The 7,282-nt window shown below is 44.4% G+C and overlaps 1 long non-coding RNA gene across 1 annotated transcript; it reads left to right on the forward strand.

Annotated features, from left to right (window-relative positions):
- Window positions 1–293: 293 nt before the first annotated feature.
- On the forward strand, window positions 294–6,094 carry LOC147115163 (uncharacterized). Its single transcript, XR_015079068.1, has 3 exons — window positions 294–489; window positions 693–787; window positions 4,615–6,094. It is a non-coding gene; the product is annotated as an uncharacterized LOC147115163 (long non-coding RNA).
- Window positions 6,095–7,282: the final 1,188 nt, after the last annotated feature.

Raw genomic sequence — 7,282 nt, forward strand, 5'->3', positions numbered from 1 at the left:
GAAGTTCCGGTTTGGGGCGCACAAAGGGCGTTGCACTATTAAATGACGTCATGATCTGCGCGCGCAGCAGGGCGCGCGCTAAGACTTTGCGCCGGCGCTAAATGTGTCCTGAAGTTGGGGAGAGGCACAGATCGCGCTGCGCCCGGGCGATAAGCGCCTAGCGCTCGAGATCTACTCCTCCTAAGGCGCTAACGGCTGGCGCGCCCAACTGAATTTCTAGGCCTTAATGTATTTAAGATGATACAATACCATTACACGTGATCTATGGAACGTTTGTTTGTTTGAGTGTATAAATATGCTGCATTTGCTGATGTCCTTTAGAGATGTTGGCCTAGCCTTTGTCCAGGCAGCTCTCTCCTTGTATACACTTGTATGCAAGTAAAATAAAGCTTTGCTTATCTGACGGTACAGTTTGTTTCAGAGTCTTACTCGGAGTCGAGACTTCGACAGTATTTCTTGGAGGTTCCACCGAGATCGCTTGCTGTACCGGTGAGTAAACGGATGAAGACACGGTATCTTTCTGGGAATGAATTCTAACTGGCCAGTTATAAGCGGCATTAGCCACCAAAGGGATTCCCTCTCAGTCTGAAAACTAGTGTGTTCTGTTTGCTATTGGCTACAGTACTGCGATCAGTTGAGACTCATTTTTTCCAGGGTTGAGTTGTCATTTTTGTAATTATTTCCTCTTTCAGTCTATCAGAAAAGGAGACGATTTCGGAAACCTGAGCCCTGAAATAGACCATCCAGATAAGACACAGTAAAGTCGGGTGATCCCGGACTAAGAAAGGTACCAAGGGTAAAAAGGAAAAGCGCTAGAAGTTTGATACTGCAGTGGGGGTGGGTCCCCCGGAGATTGAGTTAAGACTATAGTAGGGGGTGGGTCCCCCGGAGATTAAGAAGCCGGAGAGAGAGTCTTGCGGCAGAAGGCAGGAGACCTTCAGAGATAGTAGGGGGTGGGTCCCCCGGAGATTAAGAAGCCGGAGAGAGAGTCTTGCGGCAGAAGGCAGGAGACCTTCAGAGATAGTAGGGGGTGGGTCCCCCGGAGATTAAGAAGCCGGAGAGAGAGTCTTGCGGCAGAAGGCAGGAGACCTTCAGAGATTTCGTTAAAGTATAAGGACTCAGTTCTGCAGTGGCGAATAACACAGACTGAGAATTGTCTATTGTTCAGTATATAGTATAAGATTTTAATGAGTTACCTAATTTGTTTACCTGTGTGGTCTGTCGCGTTAGTTATTATTAGTCTTGTTATTGTTAGTACGTGTTTCTTTTCATCTCTTACAGCAACTTGGTTGCAAAATCGCAAAGGGGAAACGGGTTATTGCGAGCCAGAGAAATTACACCTAGTTGAGACTAACCAACAGGAAAGTCCCAATTAAGTAAAAAAAAAGGGTGCCAAATCTAGTAAAATCCCAGAGAAAGGCATCCCTGCTTGTTATATTTTTCAAAACTGCGATCAAGTTTCAATCAATGACCTGCCAAGGTGGTCCAGATGGACCCGAAATGGGAAATACCCATTTCCACCAGATGGCACCTTTAACATAGACAGAATTACCTGTCTAGAGGAATGCCTCATAAAAAGGGACCCAACTAGAAAAGGAAAAAAAGAAGTAAATTGGTCAGCCTTCTCAGATTGGAAAAAGGAAGCAGAGAGGCGACGCGAACGAAGTATAGAAGTTAGTAAACATAATAAAAAGAGGGATGAGATTAATCAGGAACAGAATAAACAACAAAAAGTTAAACAAATCAGGGTTGGCAGGGTCCACAAAATTTATCCGGAAACAGAAATACCCAAGCCCAGGTTCACACTCGTCCACAGACTAATTGGACAACTAGCAATCCCTGGGGAAATCAAAGTGGCCCAAACGAAGAGTTTGGACAAAATCCAAATTGTTCAGCATGACGTTACTTAGAGCCCACCCCAGACATTGCCCAGGAACAACAAGCTGTGGTACAATTGCCTGCAGTATCGTTAAATTCTAAAGAAGAGCCATTTATAAATTTAAATATGAATGGAACATAAGTTCCATTTTTTGGTAGACACTGGAGCAACTAATTCGGTCTTGACTAAACAATATGCAGTAGGAGCACCTTGTACCAATCAGAGTGTCAAGCGTGTAGGACTTTCAGGAACAACCCAGACTATGGTATGGCCCACTCCATTGGATGTACAGATGAAAGACTTTCATGAACAGCATGCATTCTTATTATCTGAAGACGTTCCCATCAACTTATTAGGAAGAGATTTGTTGTGTAAAATGAAAGCAGTGATATCATGTACGGAAAAAGGACTGAAGGTACATGTTCCAACTGACAGATGCGGGATGTACCCATTGCAGGTCCACAATTCTCCTATTTTGTATTGTTGGACTAATCATGATGACAACCTCAGTAAACAATTACTGATGGCTGTGGGAGCATGGCAGTATGTCACAAGATCAGTATCAGAATACCAGAAGCAGTTTAATTTGGGACATTGGCATGATAAATTGCACTGTATAGCCTATTATGACAAAACGGGAGAAGATCTAGAAGTGGCAATTAATTACAAGCCCTTTCTGCATCATAAATATTCACTTAAAATCCGAAGAATTTTAATTGGGCAAGAAGGAATAGCGTCACCAATCTTGTTGACCCAAACAGCATGGGAATTATTCAGGGTAAAAGACTCTAAGCCACACTGTACACTAGCAGTGGCGCATGAATTCAAATCTTCTGATCTAGGACAGATGGTCCTACGCCTATCAAAAGCTGCAGTTCAACAGGAGTGGAGAATAAGTCAGGGTTGGTTGAAGACCTAAGAGCAGTTAACGAGTCTGTTCTCCCTGCCTACCCGGTGGTCCCAAACCCAGCCACCATCCTGACCAGTATACCTCCTAATTCAAGGTATTATACGGTCATTGATCTCTGCTCAGCCTTCTTCAGCATTCCTATTCACCAAGATTCCCAGTTCCTGTTTGCCTTCACGTTCAAAGGAACCCAATACACATGGACCAGGCTGCCACAAGGCTATACAGAAAGCTCAACTATCTTTTCGCAGTGCCTCAAACATGATTTACAGGACATTGTCTTAACCGATGGGTTAACCCTCATACAGTACGTAGACGACCTGCTAATTGCATCACATACCCAAGAGGCATTGTGAATCAGTGACTCAGCTTATCACTAAGCCTCGTATAGACATTGTAGAAACTCCTCTGGACAATAGCGATTTTATATTTTATGTGGATGGATCAGCCCTCAGAGACAAAAAGGGCTCGCCAAAAAGTGCATATGCCATTTCCGATGAGCATTCAATTATCGAAGTATGCTCACTACCATCTTTCTTTTCAGCACAACAAGCAGAACTGTTTGCCGTTACAAGAGCATGTATTTTAGCTACAGGAAAATCAGTGAATATTTATATTGACTCTCGGTATGCATTTGGAGTCACTCATAATTATGGTCAAATTTGGAAACTTAGAGGATTCCTGACTTCATCAGGATCTACAGTTAAAAATGCTGAACAAGTTGATAACCTTTTAAAGGCTCTCCAGTGTCCTACAAAAATTGCTGTTATTAAATGCAAAGCACATACAGGCAATCAAGACCAGGCTTCTTTGGGCAATGATAGGGCGGATCGAGCAGCTAAGGCTGCTGCTCTATCTGATACAGAGTCACAAGTGTCTGCATATGTTCTTAGAAATCAAGATCCAGACAATCCCCCACCCACAATTGATGACGTTTTGGCCTATCAATTACAGGCCAGTCCGGACGAAGTGTTAGCTTGGGTGAACGATTCTTGTTTTAAAACACCTGAAGGAGTATGGGTCTACCATGACGGCCGCATGGTGGCTCCCAAGTCAATACTCCCATGGATTGCCCGATGTGTCCACATGTTCACATGCAGGCAAAGGGGGGATGGCAGACTATATCACACAAACTTGGTATTCACCAGGCATTGACAATTACAAAACAAATTAGTGAACAATGCATTACCTGCCAAACAATGAACCCAGGTAAAACGGAAAAGGTACAGGCTGCCTCCCACCCAAATCCAACAGGACCCTTTGTACATTTACAGATGGATTTTATTGAATTACCAGTATGTTTAGGATTTAAGTATGTATTAGTTATTGTAGATGTGTTTTCACGATGGATTGAAGCCTTTCCATGTAAAAAAAAAAATGATGCAGTTACTGTTGCAAAATGTTTGTTAAAAGAAATTGTACCACGATTTGGTATACCTGCACAACTTTCAAGTGACAATGGATCACATTTTACTGGGACAGTTGCGCGAGAAATGTGTAAGGCTTTACAGATCAACCAACACTTCTACTGCAGCTATCATCCACAGTCAGCGGGACTGGTAGAAAAATATAATGGTATGCTGAAAAATAAACTTTCCAAACTCTGCAGCGAGACAGGACTTAAATGGGTCGAACTGTTACCCTTGGCATTGATGGTAAGGCGATCAGCAACAAACAGAACGACGGGACTGTCACCACGTGAAGTCGTCATGGGACGACCTCAGAGACTGCCATTTTCTGCACCCTTCACTGCCAAGCAGATGGACATTCACAAGATGGATGAACATATGTTGAATAATTGCATTGCCTTAACTAAGTGTATTTCCAGTTTCCACCAACAGGTCAAGCAAGCCCAGGTTGAACCAGCTGAAGGAAGGTGCCATAACCTAGAACCAGGAGACAAAGTATACGTGAAAGTATTCAAGAGAAAAGTATTCAAGAGAAAGAACGGTCTCCAACCCAGATTCGAAGGTCCGTACCAAGTACTCCTAGCAACTAATACTGCTGTAAAGGTGAAAGAGAGACCAACATGGATCCACGCTTCCCACTGCAAAAGAGCTCCAGAAAACAAGGAAAAGGAATCACCAACCCCATCAGTAAATGGAACTGGACATTAGGACTATGTTTCCTTGGGACACTTATAATACCTGCAATGCCCGAATTGTATATAAATACATTTTTGTATATGGCATACACATACGCAACAACGATAAGCGCTTCCAGCTGTTGGGTTTGTGCCCATGTTCCCATACATAGTAAAGGGGGAATTCCATTAAGAACTATCCCCTTCAATGAGTCAGAGATGATGGAATGGATTTTACGCCAAAATGGGAGTATTACCAAGTATGAGTTAAATGGCCCCAAAAAGATTATAGTAGATGAAAACTGGCAAAGGCATTGGACCTCGGCAGGGTACGATTTGGACACCCTCAAAGGATGGTATCAGCCTAAGTATGACCATGCTAGACAGCTCCCCTCCCTGGTCCTCACCAATACATCTGGGATAGGGAGACCAGTAAGCTCATTGTGCCTGGATAAGAGTAAGAGTAGAGGACCAAGCGTTGGCCACAGTTATTATGCAGAACCAGTTAAAGTAATGATGCAGGTACAGATCAAGGACCTATTTGATGGAGAAGGAAAGATTAAATGTAATCTTGCTAGACTAGGTTGTCCTTGATAAGGACAAAAGGAGGGAATGTGGAAATATGATTTTGCCCTTACTAGTGCATGATGGGATACTTGACATCTAATGTATTTTTGTACCATCGCCTGTGGACTAAAACCAAGTCAGCAGCAACTAACGTAATCTTCTGACCTATTGCAATTAAGTTAATCACAACCTGCCAGAACAATACATTGCAGAACTATTGGGTAACCGCACTGCTAATGATATCTAGCCAAAGAATGAAAACAATTCTGTTAAAGGTCAATCTCGTTTCTCTTTATACATGATCATATTGAACTTGTGTTCTTCACTATATAAATATGATAATCAGACATGAGTGAGCAAATCATTTTTTGGTAACAAGATTCAAACAAAACCTCCTGACAGAATATAATTAACTAACTTTGTCTGAAGACATTTCTGTCCTGCTGATCTTTTGATTGTCCTTGTTTAAACTCTTAATGTGTTTAAGATGATACAATACCATTACACGTGATCTATGGAACGCTTGCTTGTTTGAGTGTATAAATATGCTGCATTTGCTGATGTCCTTTAGAGATGTTGGCCTAGCCTTTGTCCAGGCAGCTCTCTCCTTGTATACACTTGTATGCAAGTAAAATAAAGCTTTGCTTATCTGACGGTACAGTTTGTTTCAGAGTCTTACTCGGAGTCGAGACTTCGACACTCCCTCCAGTATTCAGATAGAGGTCTGTACCTCTCCACTATTCAGATAGAGTTCTGTCTCTCTCCAGTATTCAGACAGAGGTCTGTACCTCTCCACTGTTGAGATAGAGGTCTGTGCCTCTCCAATATTCATATAGATATCTGTGCCACTCCACTATTCAGATAGTCAGTACCTCTCCACTATTCAGGTAGAGGTCTATGGCTCTCCACTATACAGATAGAGGTCTGCCTCTCTCCACTATTCAGACAGAGGTCTGTGCCTCTCCAATATTGAGATAGAGGTCTGGGTCTCTCCACTATTCAGATAGAGGTCTTCGTGTAATGTATATACCTTTAAGGGGTGAACTACTTTTTACAGCTCATGTATACTCTAGTACCGGCAGTGACCACAACTGTATATAACGCTGAGTAGTAATCTGTACAGATCAGTTGCAGTCTGAGCCACGTTGAGTAAACACCTATTGTACCGCAGTCTGCGTCTTCTTATACACAGACGTAACATTGGCGCCGAGGCAGGTTCGAACCTACCTGCAACTCTGCATCACCTCCCGGGGATTCGTTCCTGGAGATCAGTGGATTGGAGGTCAAGGCCAGAGACTCGGGCGTCGACCACGGGCAACCACCCAGTCATCCAGCAGAGACTCGAGAATTGCGGGGGTGGCTGTCGAGAGCCAGGCTTGGCTTTCCAGTCGAGGTGGTCCAGCGAAATGGGCTGGCAACAGGTAGTGCGCAGACCCTTCCCGGACAACGGCGGGCTAGAGCCCGACCGAGCGGCACAGCAAAGGGCCGAGCAGCATCGACGGGGGAGAGAGAGAGAGGGCAGAGCGCACAGGGCGCAGCCGGTGTTCAGGGGCCGAGCAGCGTCGGAGAGAGGGAGAGAGAGACGCGCAGAAACCCGCGAGGCGCCGCCATTGCTATGAGGACCGCCGAGAGCGGCTTTGGCAGCAGCGCAGGAGAAGCACGCAAAACCTACAGGGCGCCGCCATTGCCATGAGAACCGTCGGGAGCGGCGTCGGCAGCAGCAGGGGAGGAAGGAAAGCGCGGGAGACGCCATTTTAAGCCATTGGGAGATGCCATTTTAAACCACACCCAAAATGCCGAAGAGTGGCAGTATCACCGCATTTGACAATGAAGTCGAAGATTGGAC

This window comes from Somniosus microcephalus, chromosome 7, assembly GCF_052327205.1.
Source record: "Somniosus microcephalus isolate GS21.2 chromosome 7, FLI_Smic_1.0, whole genome shotgun sequence".
NCBI classification, from domain to species: domain Eukaryota; kingdom Metazoa; phylum Chordata; class Chondrichthyes; order Squaliformes; family Somniosidae; genus Somniosus; species Somniosus microcephalus.